Source organism: Copidosoma floridanum, unplaced genomic scaffold, assembly GCF_036245765.1.
Source record: "Copidosoma floridanum isolate Cflo_tuat_1 unplaced genomic scaffold, Cflo_Japanese_pri ptg000013l, whole genome shotgun sequence".
NCBI classification, from domain to species: Eukaryota; Metazoa; Arthropoda; class Insecta; order Hymenoptera; family Encyrtidae; genus Copidosoma; species Copidosoma floridanum.
Window position 1 is genome coordinate 16,902,226 of NW_028321890.1, and position 15,852 is coordinate 16,918,077.

The following is a 15,852-nucleotide window of genomic DNA, read 5'->3' on the forward strand; positions in this document are numbered from 1 at the left end:
TTATTTTGACAATTACATTGTCTTTTATCAACATGAAATTGCAAGACAGAACACGTTCAAGATATGCCATTTTGTTGGAAAATTGTACACAAATATGGGGTATATTCTGCCAGCAAGGGTTGTCAGGTAAATTTTGAGTACCAAAATTTGCGACTGATTCTCAAACGATTATGAATTTCATAAATATAAATTTTTTAATTTATAGATGCTTATGTTAACCGTACGTCATTAAAGTTGGTTTACTTGATAGTACTATTTTGTGCATTAGTCATCTACGCGGTTTATTGTGGATCTCTGACAAGTTACTTGACAGTTGGACTACCCACAATGCCATTTAATAATATATCTGAGTTCATGGAAGATGGTAGTTACCAACCTATTGCTGTAAATGGCTCCAGTTCCTATAAATTTATTTTGGTAAAAAAAATACAAGTTTAACTGACAATAATGTTAGAATTTCATTTCGTACATTTGTTCTGTATATTTCAAGGCATCATCTGAAGATCCCGTTTATAATAAAATAAACCAAATGATTAAAAATTCAAACAACTTGCTGGAAAATTTTGATGCAGCTCTCGAGCAGGTACATTTTTGAAATCTTATTTAAGCGTGTGTATGTATGTGTATGTATATTAGTAGTGGCGATAAAAATCGTAGAGAGCAAATTTCGTGTTAATAGTAAGACAAAAAAAAAACGATAAAAATAATATTCTTAATAGTTTAACTTGTTTATGATCCTCCAGATCTTTACACATCTCCTTCGTCTATCAGGGATAAAAATTGGCAGTCTCAGTAATAAAATGTATTGTTTTCAAATTTCAGGTCTGCTCCAAAAAAGTAGCCTTGTTTGCACTATCATCAATGTTGGATTCCATAGACAAGGAGCCACCATGCAAACTAGCAAGTGTTCCTCTGGGCAGTAAGGCGTATGGAAGTCTAAGAACGAAGAAACATCATCCAATCACTAAATTTTTTAATTATCAGTACGTTTGATACAATAATTATAATAATGACAACAACAAAAATAAGACTAATACTAACAATTGTGGAAACAATAATAACGACAATACTGACCATGACGATTACTTTAATAAATAGTACTTGTATTTGTATGCTAACAAACTTTGTTTAGTATCCACAGGTTTAAGGAAACTGGCATCATGCAAAGAATATTTGCTAACTACAGGACTGAAATTCCTGATGAAAAAAATGCATTTCATTTCATTGGCTTACAAGATGTATTTCCTCTGTATGCCATTTTAATTTGTGGATACATCCTAACTCTTATTATACTACTGTTTGAAAACCTTCATTTTGGATGTTACCACAAAAATAGTACAAATCTTGTGCGTCAACGACGTGCCCATATTAATCCACGACGCAGACGCAATGTAAATCACCACCGAAGCAGTGATTCGAAACCTTTGCAGGTATAAATCTTCTTTTCCTTGACTGTGTGTGATAAGACGTATATGAAAGTAAGACATTATAAAATTTTGGCTATTAAACATCCCTATGATACTATAATAATAACCTACTATTACGGATCTTTGTAGAATTAAAATAAAGGTAGAGAATGTGTGTATTGGATCGTAACATTAATTTACTATAACATTTTAGGCATGACCAATGTATTATAGTGCTTTTTAATTTTGTCAGAGCAAAAAGTAAAACCACTAATGAATTGTCTATTTCTAGTAAAAAACAAATTCTCAACCCAGTACGAGGGTGATTTCAGTTGGTCATGTAGTGTTTGTGTGTCGTCAATAGGTTTTCCAACTAAGTATAGTAACTATGATTACAATGGGCTGAAATTTTGTTCGTAACTTTAATTTGGACGTCTAAGCTGATAGATTACATTTAGACAAGTCTCATTCAATAGAAAAGCTTTGACAGACAATTTTTAGAGCAGCGCTCTAAGACAAAGATATTAGTTTTTCAGTAATAGATTTTATCACATACAATTTACCCTTCGGCTATTAAAGACAAAGTTGTAGAACTTGTTAGAATACAAATTTTTGGTAGTTTACCTTGCTCAATACCGTAACGATGCTCCATAGATTAAAATATATGAAAAAACAGCAAAAGAATCGTTTTTTGCCTGTTACAGAAAATTCTAATTTTACTACAAAATTTTTAATACAAAAGATGTGGACTTCATTAAATTAAAACTTTTTCGTACAGTAAGTTTTTTTTTTAGTGCCGTCTTAACGATTTAAATGACGAAAATTGTTTCGAAGCAGCTGAAAACTCGTTTTACACCATGTAACTTTTAAACAGCCCATTTTAAGACTAAGTGTTCAATATGAAAACTGTAGATCTACTCAAAATACATTTTTTTGTACTGACCAACTTTACTTATAGTGTTGTTATAAGGACACATATTATTGAAAAACGTTCTAAAATGGCTGACATAAAATTTGTTAGTTTAAATTTAAGTTAGCGCATTTATACCAATACGAAGTCGGATATTGTAATGGGTTATGTTATCAATTGTATTAATAGGATTTAGTTATTAAAATGACACTTTTTGCTTTGGCACACTGTAGATTGGTGATTTTGCATAAATTAAGTCACTTGTTTCCGTACACAGTACTTATAAGACCAAAAAAAAGAAATATTTTATTACCGCATTGATTTACTCAAAATAGTGTTAAGAGTTTAAGCTGAAACGGGATATGATTTTCGAAAGTACTTTTTAGTCATTATCATTTTTAAAATAAAAAATTAAAATTTTTTTTTTTTTTTGTAGCATTGTAAGCTATGGAATAAGCTTCGAAGGTCTAAGCATAAAGAAGATTCAAACGCTGATGTTTTCGAACTGACTAAAATAACAGTAAAGCCTCATGTTAGCAAAACCAATACAGGTATTTTAGTTAAACCACGTGAGAAAGCAAAATTACACGGCGTAAAAAAAGTACGTCATTTCAAAAGTGATCGTTTACAACATTTGAAGGTATGAAGTAACATTTAAATAATTATGTGTATTTTAGGACTTAAAAAACAGTGAAACACTAATTGTATTTGCGGCCTTCCTTGGCACCTGTATTTTATACGTTAATAAATTATACTATGTGTTTACATAGATTAGAAAAAAAATTTTTTTTAAAAATTGATGCAAACTGTATAGAATAATTTTTTTTTTATTATTACATTACTACTAATTCAAACAGTTTCTATATAATATCTTGATAAAATTAATTCGCTTACTATCAGTATGTGTCTTACAAAAAAAAATTAGGATATTTATTTTTTAATAAAACGTGCATAAAGTCAGAGATAGACTTTTAAAACTTTTTGTAATAGTTATGCTACCGGTCAATTTTGTTTTAATCGTAATTTTATGGCTGATTGTCGTTCAATTAAAACTTTTTAAATCATTTTTTAATATCCCATGCCCTTATATAGACCCTTATCATCTTATCAAGGACGTATTCGTTAGCGCTGCGTCTGAGACGATTTTTTCACCCCATCTTTTTAGAAAGTTAAATAAGGTATCACGGAGTGTTTGGTCGAATTTATCGGAGATGAATGTTTAACCGCCAAAGTGCATAAATACGGTATTTTCGTTTTGATAAAATTTTTTTGCTAATAACTTTTGACATGGCAACGTTTGTTGGAAAAAGATTCTCAGGAGATTCTTTTTAGCTATTAAAGCACTCAGAAATTTGTTAACCCACTATTAAAGAAGCGATAATGTTATCAGAGTTTCTGTTTCAATAAACTCTTTAATTAAACCTTAACATTTTAAAAATTGTTTCTTCATTTTAGGTACAACTTATTTAAGGTGTCATTATTACATAAATTTTCTCATTACATCACTAATTATGATTTGACTAACAAATAATATACAGTCTTAATACAAATTTACAATACATTTCGAATCGTTCTCAGTTCTAGATAAAAAATGATCATTATATTTTCAGATATTACAGTTATTGCAATCAATAGAAAATCAAAGTTCGAATGAGAGTATTTCCAAACCAACCAAAGTGGCTTCACAGGCCCCATTTCCATACATAGAATAATATATTACATATGTATAACTATTAAGACAAGACAATCTCTAAGTACTTAAAGTATATATTCTTAATCGTTAATATTATGTAGTACCAAAAATTTCGACATGTTATGTTGTGTACTTGAGTAAAAAATGTAATGAGTTAATATGCACGTAAATAAATGACCAGAAATCAGAGTTATTTTGTCGAGGATGTGTTTTTTTTATTGGAACTGTCTTACATCTGTCACATACATCTGATTAGTGCTAAATTAAATTGCTTGAATTGTGTAAGTGTCATGGTGAAAGCATGTTGGTATTACTTATTATAATTGTTAATATATAACGATTATTAATAAAGAAAAAAAAGTATGTTATACGCACCTTCAATAAACTACAAGAGAACTTATTCGACTTATTTATATTTTAATTTGTGTAAAGTCTTTTCTTAATGAGTCATTTGACTTATGTTGATGGATAAATAAACTTTACAGTAAATCTCAAGGGCTTAGCTAGCTCACTGGTTTAAGTTCTTGTTTAGCTACCAATATCCGACTAAAGTGGCACCCAATGATATAATTCATGCAATAAAAAGGGAGGGTTTACTTAAAGTTTAAAGTATCACTTTTAAATTTTGTCAACTTAGGTAATTACTCTTGTGACTCGAGACAAGTCCCAGACGTCAACATTAAAATTAAGTTTTTGGTAAGTGAAACTGACCTGGTTCTCTAGGTCACGTGCTGCGTCCAATTACTGCTGTAGGTACATCCCTCTAGCTGATCTAGCCATAGAATGAACCACTCGAAAAGGATACCGTGGGCTTCAGCAGCCGAAAGTCTTGCCTTGTTATTATCATCACAATGGTCAGAGACAATAAAATGTACATTGATTCTTAGAATTGTAAGCATCATTTCGTGGCAAAAAAAGAAAATGATTTATATTTCTACTTTGTCTTTCTATACATATATTGCTGTTATTATTAAAAACATATGGCAGGGATACTAATGTGAGCATTGGCTCATTTGCTATGTCAATGCGATTAAAAAAGTAGTGTTATAGTTTGCCTAATGTTGAGGTTTGACAGCCCTTGATATTATAATAGTGTTAAAAAAAGGAACGGATAGAGATGCAAAAAACTCTGCTGCCAAATTTGATTAAGCAACCCTTGAGTAAATGTTTAAATAAAAACATTGAGAAAAAACTTTCACGTCTACTTTTCATGAATAGAGAAGACAAAAAAAAATGAAACAGAAAGTGATTTTAAAATTACATCGAACGATATATGGATAACATTATCAACGCATAAGAAGAGAAGAAAAGAAAGATCAGTACTTGCACCATCATTCTCTACTGTCTCTTTAGGTAAGTATGTTCGTGTATGGCATTTCGGTTCATATAAGACGCAACCTTAAAGAAGAAATAAAAGAGTAGAAAGAAGAAAGAAAAAATGTGTAAAGTGTAAATTTACCTTGCCACTATACATCTGCATTTGGTATGTCTTTGAACGAGACGCAAAAAATATAATTGATCGATCAAACGAACTTACCTGTAAGTGATGTTCTATCGTTATTATATTAAAGTGACCAGTTCGAAAACGTACAAATCCCACCCATAAGTATAATGTAAGATCATTACCCACAACCTAAAAAATTGGGCAGATAAAAAAAAAAAAAAAACCCATTTACTTCTAATAGAAATGACGTATCCCACAAGCGACCTATCAGTGCAGGGTCCTGGGGCCTTTAGTTAAAAAATTAAGTACTAACTCTAAAAATCGTGATATACAGCTGAAAAGAAAGAAAATAGAATTTGGTATGTCTTTAAACGAGTCTCTTTAATACAATTACGATTGAACATCACTTACAGGTAAGTTCATTTGATCGATCAAAAATGTGAGATCGGAAAATTTTCTACAATTTGTCAAACTAAAAAAAAAGTGTTTGTTGCTGTATATGTGTGTAAACGCTTTGGAAAAAAAAAGAGTCCTTCCATTACAAAAAGGGGGTGAAAAAAGAGTAGGTATCTTTGATACAAGGAGATCGCCCAGCTCCTTTACAAGGAGCATTAGAGTGTGGTCAAAAAACAGTGTTTAAACATCAACAACCATCTTTCAGGATTTACTTTATTAATTTCAAATAACAAAACAAGAAGTCAACTATCTATGAACTACATATATTTTGGATTTTTAAATTAATCGTTTTTTAATGTTCTGCTAATTATTTTACTGACTTTTCTAAAATTTATCATGTTTTTTGAAAAAAACGTTATACTGAATATTTAGACCTCAAATATTTGTGAATGTGCACAAGAAGTACTCGTACAATACCGTGCATAATAATTTTTTTCCATAAGTTTATAACTGACTTAAGTCACGTGAAGCATTGGTACTGTACACGCATAAGTTAAAATTTTTCTAAAATAAAGGATACATTTATAGAGTTTAGACAAAAAATAAAGAAAACTACCAGCCTTCATGAATAACTTTAAATTATTTGATTAAGGTTTTATTATTATTGTTTACTCCTAATAGTTAATGTTTCTCATTATTTTTTAACATTTAATTTTAATTCAATAACGTTAAATTACATATTTAACTTCGTCTTATTAATCTTACGTAATTAATCGATGGCCTTTTGTCACAAGAAAAGAATTGAAATTTCACCCATTAATGCAATTAAAAACTTAGTTGGTAGTTTAAATGAAAGCTTTTTAATACGTATTTAAAACACTAAACTACAAATATAAAAAAATCTGTTAATATTTTGGACTGAATAGAATTAAAAAATTCTCTTCTATAATACTTCCTAACTTATCAATTTCCCGCACGTGTAAACATTGGCATCATCATGTTGTGGGTGCATCGGAGCTTAAATTTTTATTATTTGCGCAACGGCGATGATTATGTGTATGAGTTCAGTGAAAAACAAAAGCGTGTTTAAGATATAATACAAAATGTAATACGAAAATTTTGTCACCAGAGTGATTTAATGCTTCATACCTGACGATAAAAATAAAAATACTCAAATACCACGTGAAAACTATCGCCACCGTCTACGAGTTATTCTTTCTCGTGTGTTGTTTACAATGTTGTATCATATATGATATTTTATTTGTTTGTAAATAATGTTTTTCAGAAATATGCGATCGTTCGTCATCAGATAGGATAAAGCACGTTGTACTTGTATTACGAACTGACATCTCGATTGTTAAACCAATAATTTTGACATGAATTCTTGTTCGAAAACAATAAACAATTACACAAGCTACTTGTGTTTTTGTGCCTTTGCTTTTCTGTACGATCACGTTTCATGCAAAATTTATGGGATTATGATGCAAAACGAGCTTTTGTGCACTTAAGATATTGTGTTGTTAATCTAGCCAATTCATATGCAACTTGTTTGTGAAAATTGTAACGAGAAACTTAGCGTGTAATGAGTCGTACATTTATATCCTTTTATTTATTGATCTATTGACATGACACTATTACAAAATATTAAGCTGCCATAAATACTTAAAAGAAATGAAAAAAAGTTTCCTGTCAAACTGATTATGCTTACTTGATTACAACTTGGCTAAAGAAAAAAATGGACTTATATGTCGATAATGGTCAGGCAACTCTCCATTAAAGAAGGAGGTAGTAGACCTTTAAATGGAAATAATACAGTGACAAAACTTCAGATCAACAATCATTGTAAAACTCCAAAGTGCAAAATAGAGAGGTAAGTTACGCAAATTACATAGAATCAAAAAATATGTTGTTCCAAATAGTACAACAGATTTATTACATTTTTTTGTTGGATAGCTGGACATTGTGAGTAAAAAAATTTTCTTTGTAACATCATATTAAAAATTTGAACATTTTTTAAACATTATATATATTTAAATTTCAGTAACCTAAGTTTAATGCGGTTCAAGTCACTTTAAAATTCTAACTCCATAGAATTGGTCTTAGAAAATAAGAAAACAAAAATAAAATTATTAGTCTTTAAAAACCTTACACTAATTAAAATATACATCACTCATTGGCAAAAGTATAAGGTCTCCAGTAATTTTTTCGTTGAATTCCGCTCACTTTTCATTGAGGGAGTTCTTTATTTCTCAGTCTATTCGTTGATTAATGTATCAATTGCTTGCGTTAAACATATAACAGTGAGACCGTTTTCTTATAATTTTCTACCTTCTCGTCTTTTCCAAATTTTGTTATCAATACATTCCCTTCGGTTATCACAATTAGTTATTTTACAAATGATTTTTGAAGAGCAATAAAAGCTGCTCTACAGAATAGTTTGAACTTTTTTGATTCTTCATTATAAACTGGTTGAAAAAGAATATTCATTGTTACCGACTTGTTTTACGAAATAAAATCGTGCAACATTTATTTCTCTTAAACTGATTTATTGATACGTGTTGTTTCTACGACGACTTGACAGAGACTATTTTTAGAAAAAAACTAGCACGCTCGCTTGAAGTTATTATATAAACAAAAAATATAAAGAACTAGTTGTCAAGGAAATGATCGTCATTTCACAGAATAAAAGCGCGTCGTGACCGAACTCTTGTGAGAGATTCGAAATCTCTCGCTACGTGGCTCTTCTCACTTTACCGATTTCTAAAGTAGTCGTGTGAAAAAAGATATGTGCTCCCAATCAGCCCTTATACGACCGACCATAACACGATCTCAAAGCTGTATTGAATACCCGCTATGTTGACACGCCTTTACACTGTTAATTATTAATTAATAACAAAAACAAACGAACGTTAACAAACAATAAAAAATTACCATGTTACAACATTCTCCCCCGTACAAAATTTTAATTTTGTACTTTTGCAAACTTAATTAGTTTTCTACTTGGTCGCAAGAAATTTTCGAACGCCGTTCTTACTTCTGCTACTCGAACCTAATTATCAGTTTCCGGAAATACTTTAACAACTAATCCCTTCTTTCATTGATTTCGAGGTACATTGTTATCTAGAATGAGAACGATATCTCCCTTTTTTAATGGAGTCTCTTTTTCTCGCCATTTTTTTCTAGATATCAATGAAAGAAAATATTCGCACAACCATCTTTTCCAAAATAAGTCTACTGTTCTCTCGCTTATTTTCCATTGTTCACGCGTACATGGAGATGGAATTTCGTTTTCCATAATTTTTGTTGAACCTGACGAACTTCCTAACAGAAAGTGATTGGGAGTAAGTGCTCCTCTGCCTCGCGGATCTAATGATACACACGTTAACGGGCGAGAATTCACCGTATGTTCTACTTCTGCAAAGATTGTTAGTTATGTTTCGTCTTTCGGATGTTGCTCTCGTAAGGATAATGAAATCGCAGTTTTCACGGAACGAATTAATCGTTCCCATGCTCCCCCCATATGAGGGGCGGCTGGAGGATTAAAATACCAATAAAATTTCTTTTTTGTCGCAAATTCTTCTAATTTTTGTGAATTTGAATGTAATATTTCAATTGATTCTTTTAATTTTGAACGAATACCTTTGAAATTTGTCCCATTATCCGAGTAAACAACCAGAACATCACCTCTACGCGCGATAAACCTTTTAAAAGCTAAAATTACAGAGTCGGTATTCAGTTTATACGCAATTTCCAAATGAACGGCTCTTGTAGTCATACACGTAAGTAAAACCCTCCATCTCTTCTCACGTGTTTGTTTAACTTGTACAAACATTGGCCCGAAATAATCAACTCCACAATGACAGAATGGTTTCATTTTAAAGGCTATCCGTGCTTTTGGGAGTGCTACCATCTTAGGCTCTGCAGGCTTAGCGTTAAGCATTTAACATTGCAAGCATTTAAAAACTAAACTTTTTAGTGAATGACGAAGTCCGATAATCCAATAATCTTGACGTATTTCGTTGAAAATGGTTTCGTGATTGCCATGTTAAAATTTTTCGTGATAATGTTTTATTAATAACTTTGTAAAATTCTCTTTGCTATTTAAAACGATCGGTTCATACTTCAATTTATCGCTGCTTTCCTCGACATTTGCTAGACGTTTACTAATCCGCATTATTCCTTTTTCGTCTAAAAATGGATCTAGACCCAAAAGCTTGCTATCTGTTGAAATTTGTTCTTTCTTGTTTAATGCCGTTATTTCATTAAAGAAAAAAGTTTGTTGCGACATTTTAACACATAGCTCTTCTGCTTTTATTCGCAGATCAGTCAACGAGATTTTTTTCTTTTTCACTTCATTAACAACTGACAGTACTCGCAGAACGAAAGAAACTAAACGAATGAATGATGAAAATGGCGTAAAATCTATTAAATTTTCTTTTACGATATTTAAATAAATCTCTTTTTGAAATTCTTCTTTGCATTCTAAATTTTGATTTAATTGCACGAAAGATTGATTTGGCCAGTTCGATTTTGTTTCCCTTAAAAACGACGGTCCGAGAAACTATCGGCTTTGTTCTTTTAACGTTCCAGGAGTGAAACGCGTGGCGTCATCAGCCGGATTCTCCTTTGTCCGTACCCATCGCCATTCACACCCCTTGGAATTTTTTCGAATTTCATCAAGTCGATTTGCTACAAAAACTTTAAATAGCTTGGGATCTTTTTTTATCCAACATAAAACCGTAACTGAATCTGACCAATAAACACATTTATTTACTTTAAAGTTGTGTTCTTTAATTATCATAGATGCAAGGCGAGTAGCCAAAAGCGCGGCTTGAAGCTCGAGTCGCGGAATTGTTGATCCTTTTGTGGGTGTTACTCTACTTTTTGCAGCTATTAATGAAGTATGGAATTTATCATTGCTTAAAATGAAACACCAGTAAGCTACGGCTGCTTATGCTTTCGAACTAGCGTCACGAAAAACGTGTAATTCGGCTTCACGTAATTAAAATTCGCGTAACTGATAACATCTATCGATCTTGCATGACTTTACAAGCTCTAAATCTTTAATCCATTCCTTCCATTTTAAAAATTTCTTTTCTTTTATTTCTTTTTCCCAAGCAACTTCCGATTTCCAAACTTCCTGCATTAAAATTCTTGAGTGAATAGTGTAAGGAGCTAAAAATCCAAGAGGATCGAAAATCGACACGATAATCGCTAAAAACTCAGTTTTTGTAGGTATCTTATTTCCGGTAATTAATTCATTATTTATTTTTTTTAAATTTGTATTAAATCCAAGTTTATCGAAATGATTGTCCCATTGTAATCCTAAAATTTTCTCTTTGTTAACCTGGATTGAATTTAATGACCGTATAAATGAATTATTTTTATCTTTGCCATAGAAAATCGATAAATCGTTACTTGACCAGCTGTGCATCTCCCAATTAGCGTGTTCATTAATTTCTGACACTTGATAAACGCGATCTAAAGCTTCAAAGCACGATTCACAGCTATCTAAGAAATCGTCCATATAACAAGTGTTTTTTAAACTTTTCACGCTCTTCGGATACTTTGATAAAAATAAAGTGGCGTTTTTGTCTTTGATGAATAATGCGGTACAAGGGGATGATTTTGCGCCAAACAACATCGAACTCATTAAAAATTCTTGAAGAGGAGTATCCCGATTTCCTCCCCGCCAAAAAAAACGTTGCGCGTCACGATCCTCGTCCCGAATCTTTATTTTTAGAAACATATCGCGCATATCAGATTTTATGGCATAGGTAAATTGACGGAAACGCATTATTACACCAGGAAGAGGACGTAAAAAGTCAGGTCCAGCTAACAGCAAATCATTTAAACTTTTTGAATCTACTTTTGCTGTGGCATCAAAAACCAATCTAACTCTCCCTGGCTCATTTACGTTTTGTACGCCGAAATGAGGTAAGTAGCGAATGATTTTTTCTTTTGGAGTTGCTTTTTCTACTTTAATCGCAAAACCGTTTTCAAATAAACGCATCATTTCTTTTTTATATAGCTGAGCATAAACAGGGTCGCGATCAAATTTCTTTTCCAGATACGTAAGTCTGCGAAGTGCAGTACCCCGACCGCTAGGAAAACATTTGTTGTCTGATTTCCACAAAAGCCCGACTTCCCAAGAGCCATTTACACAACGACTTGTTTTTTCTAATATTTCGAGAGCTCTGTCGTTTTTGATACTACCAGATCTATCGTCCTCAATTCCGAGTGATTCTATATTGAAATAAAACCAAATTATTTTATCGAGTTCGATCAAACAATTTTCATCACTCGAATTTTTTTCAGATTTTTGTTCGATAATACTAACATGTGCTTCATCTTCAAATTGTTCATCAAAATAGCCATGTATTGTCCATCCCAATAAACAACGACTGACAAATAAAGAATCTTTTTTAATCTCCCTGAATTCATGCGTCATAATAAGGTCGACGTGATCTTGTCCTATTAACATCTTTGAAGGCGCATTCAAGGTGTTTACTCGGATTCCAGTAATTCTTTCGCACATGGACACGATATTTTTATCTATACTTTGCAACGACAAGAGGAGATCATCAACTACTAAAACGTTTTTTATATTGAAAACTGCCTTTTCACTTCTCACCGCTACATCTACCTTTTTACTGACGAACGTAATTCCAGCGAGGCTTTTCAAAGACATACTTAATTTTGTATATTTAGCTCCTATTTTTTTTACTATTTTGAAATTAATTAGCGTCGCGGCAGATCCGTCATCAACAAAGGCGTTGATTTCTTCCGAACCATTAGGGCCAATAATTTTTAATCTAAATATTTTTAATATGATGCGCGGATTAAAATTTTGTGTTTGAAAACACACTTTAAAATTCTCTTTACCTAGTCACAACGCCTTTCCCGATAACGATTCTCCGTGAGATTTTGACGTTGCTGTACGGTCTCGATGCAAAAGCTCATGATGTCTTCGATTGTATCTTTTGCACGGATCTTTTTTACAGTCTTTCTTAAGGTGATCTGATTGCAAGCAATTGAAACATGATTTTCGCAATTTAACGAATTTCCAACGATTGACAAGAGTTGATTTCAAAAATTCTTTACAGTTACTTATGCTGTGATTTTCGAGTTTACAAATTGTGCATTTTAAATCACTCTCGATAATATGTACATCAGAGCTTTTATCGATTTTAGTTAAAAATACGCTTCGTTCATTACGAGCAATCCGATTCACACGTTTGGATGCGCTTTTTACTTCAGAATGGAAAGGTAACACGTTTACACCGGAAACTAAAATAATCTCGGCTTCTTCGAACAAAAAGTCGGATAATTTCTCTAGATCAGGCTTTTCGTGTCCCTCGAAAGCAGCATATCGAATGTAGCGGTCAATCATTGAATAAGGCATTTTTTTTATCGTCTCGCTCAACAGGTCAGAACTAAACAAGCAGCCTTGTTTGTTTAAAGATTTTATAGGTGCTACGGAATTTTTTAATCGAGTCGCGACTTCAACTAAGTTACTTTTTGCGCGTCAATTCGCGGTAAACTTTGCACGTCGTTCAAAATATTTTGTAAAATCACATTATTGTTTCCGAATCTCATTTTCAGCGTCTTTATTATTTTATTCGTACTGTTTCTGGCTACAAAAAGAGCGTTGGTAGCATCACGAGCATCACCCCTTAACGATTCGGAAAGTCTGAGTAGATTCTCCTGGCTTGTATAGCCATTTTTTTCGGTTGACAATTCATATGATTGCTTAAATTTTCTCCAATCAAGTGGATCTCCAGTAAACGTCGGCAAAGGTTTAGATGTTATTCTGTTCAATAATGCAGAATTATTAGTCTGAAAACTAGCTTGTTGATTGGCCGTCAAAGAACTCTCAATAGCCTTTGCCAACCTACTAAAGACCTCGCCTAAATCTGTTTGATTTTTTGTACTATGTATTTGAGTATTAAAATTTCTGCTCGAAAAATCGCGATTTAAGCTCTCTTCGCTACCTGACGTTTCGTCAAAATCGCTCTCACTACCAAGCAGGTCATCTTCTTCGTATACTGATTGATTTAGATCAACCTCGGGACGTGGTTATGGTGTACGTCGTTGCTGTTGTCGGTGGTGTCGAGCTGCAAGAGCTTCAACAGGATCGACACGGTAAAACACGAAACGTGAAACGTTTTTTTTTGGGAATATTCACTTAAAGTTTGTTTCCCGGCCGATGCACCAAAAAAATGTTACCGACTTGTTTTACGAAATAAAACCGTGCAACATTTATTTTTCTTAAACTGATTTATTGATACGTGTTGTCTCTACGACGACTTGACAGAGACTATTTTTAGAAAAAAACTAGCACGCTCGCTTGAAGTTATTATATAAACAAAAAATATAAAGAACTAGTTGTCAAGGAAACGATCGTCATTTCACAGAATAAGAGCGCGTCGTGACCGAACTCCCGTGAGAGATTCGAAATCTCTCGCTACGTGGCTCTTCTCACTTTACCGATTTCTGAAGTAATCGTGTGAGAAAAGATAGGTGCTCCCAATCAGCCCTTATGCGACCGACCATAACACGATCTCAAAGCTGTATTAAATACCCGCTATGTTGACACGCCTTTACACTGTTAAATAATAATTAATAACTAAAACAAACGAACGTTAACAAACAATAAAAAATTATCATGTTACAATATTTATTATACACTTATTAGAATTCAAATTTACTTGAGCTGTTCACAATAATAAAATGATTATAAATAGATTAATTTTTAATTGTGGAAGTAGGGATCTTTCTGTCATGGTGTGGTGGTGGAAAGATATCTAAGAATTCTCTTGCGGACTTTAGTTGCTTCTCAGTACCTCTGATCCAAATTCTCTATTCGCGTACATAACCGCAACATAAACGAATAGCAACGATGCCGTATTGTTTTATCTCACGCTTTTGTAACGTCTTATCTGTAATTTAAAGATATAAATTACAAATATACGGTGTAATGTGTGTGGGCCATTGTGTGTAATAGTATAGTAATCACTTTAAATTATTTATCAATTTAAAATTTTTCTTTATCGTCGTTGTGAGCAGTACCTTTTATTGGGTGTGTAAGTGATTTTCCTAGATATTTTTCGAGTGATAACTAAGTACTGAAAAGGTTTTTTATCGCAAGTAACGCTAGTAGAAAGATAGTTTAAATAATAATATACAATTTTAATTGATTATTGTATTTAAGTCTTATTTCTTATACAAAAGCTGCTACTTTTTTGGAATTACTAATGTCTGTTGAATCATTTATTGTTCATTCTCCTTTGAGCGAAAATAAATATCTAGAGAATAATACTTTATACTTGTTAAGTACAAAAAAATCAATACATTTTTGTTTAAGAAACAGCACTAGTCTTTGTACTTAATAGCAAAAGTGTCACTTTTAAAGCAAAAATCGTTTTATACGATAAAATACGGACCACGATATTTATAACTAAAAAAACATGAAATAAACAAAGCCTTGTATAATATTTTGGCGTCTTACACAAGACAAAAGTTCCTAACAATACCCACAATTACAGAGCGACGCTCACTTAAATTTTTAATGTTAAAGTAAATCAAACGAAGATATAAACAGCTATTGCTATGCAACTCCTCTATACTCTTTAATAATGCGTACCTCTTCGTGTTAAAGATACAGAGTCACAGCCAACAAATTTTCCACGACTATGCTGCTCGAGGCACATGTCGTATTAAACGTCATCTCTTTTTTCACTTAAAGAATATAGCCTTACTAGTATGACATTAAGGCTGTTTGCTCTATCTCTCATCGTCAAAACAGTGCAGGTATCTTTTCCAACTGACTAACCCTGGCTTACTCATCTTTGACATCATTTTATACGTTTACGAAACAAGTTGGTTTCCACGTCATTATAGTCAGAGAACACAAGCGAGAAGAAAGACAAGTATTATAGAATTAAAAACCAGCACTAGCAACTATATTTTTTATTCATACAACACTATACCCTCGTACTCT